This window comes from Nicotiana sylvestris, chromosome 12 (assembly GCF_000393655.2).
Source record: "Nicotiana sylvestris chromosome 12, ASM39365v2, whole genome shotgun sequence".
Classification (NCBI taxonomy): domain Eukaryota; kingdom Viridiplantae; phylum Streptophyta; class Magnoliopsida; order Solanales; family Solanaceae; genus Nicotiana; species Nicotiana sylvestris.
In genome coordinates, this window is record NC_091068.1 from 82,810,420 (window position 1) to 82,811,218 (window position 799).

A 799-nucleotide genomic window follows, 5' to 3' on the forward strand; every position below is an offset into this window, starting at 1 on the left:
AGTGAAGCCCAGAATCACTGGGCACTTTGAGCTGAAACAGAGCATGATCCAGCTACTTCATGCAAACGGGCAATTTATAGGTCTTCCAAACGAGGATCCACAACAGCATATTCTGATCTTCTTGGAGATTAGTGATACTTATATCACTAATGGGTTCACTCCAGATTATGTGAGGCTCACACTTTTCTCATTCTCTCTGTTTGGCAAAGCTAAACGATGGCTAAAGGCAGAATCAGCTAATTCCATTACATCATGGAATGATTTGGCAAGAAAATTTCTGAAAGGTTCTTCCCTTCAGGCAAAACTGTAAAGATTAGAAGTGAGATAGTTGCCTTCAAATAGAAAGCAGGAGAATCTTTATACTCAGCTTGGGAAAGGTTCAAGGGGCTACTCAGAGACTGTCCTCATCACAATAAGACGAATGAAGTGTTAGTTCATACTTTCATAGAAAGACTTCATCTCCAAAAAAAAAATTGTAGTCGATGCTGCAGTTGCTGGTCAAGTATTGGAGAAAAGCTTTGATGAAATTTATGTGTTATTGAACAAATTCTCCAAAAGCAATCCGGATTGGCAAGGAGAGATGGGTAGGAACATGGTACAAAAATCACCAAGGGTTCTTGAATTAGATGTTGTCTCAGCATTGTCAGCACAGGTCTTTACGTTGACCAACCAAGTCAATCAGATGACCATGTTCATTAATAAGCAACAAGCCCAGCCAGTGCAACAAGTTCAAATATTTTGTGAAGTATGTGGAGAGGGTCATATGAGCAATCTATGCCCAGCAAATCTAGAATCTGTA

At 39.8% G+C, this 799-nt stretch overlaps 1 non-coding gene across 1 annotated transcript; it reads right to left on the reverse strand.

The window, feature by feature from the left end:
• Window positions 1-309: 309 nt before the first annotated feature.
• On the reverse strand, window positions 310-414 carry LOC138884425 (small nucleolar RNA R71). The gene has a single exon (XR_011404619.1). It is a non-coding gene; the product is annotated as a small nucleolar RNA R71 (small nucleolar RNA).
• Window positions 415-799: the final 385 nt, after the last annotated feature.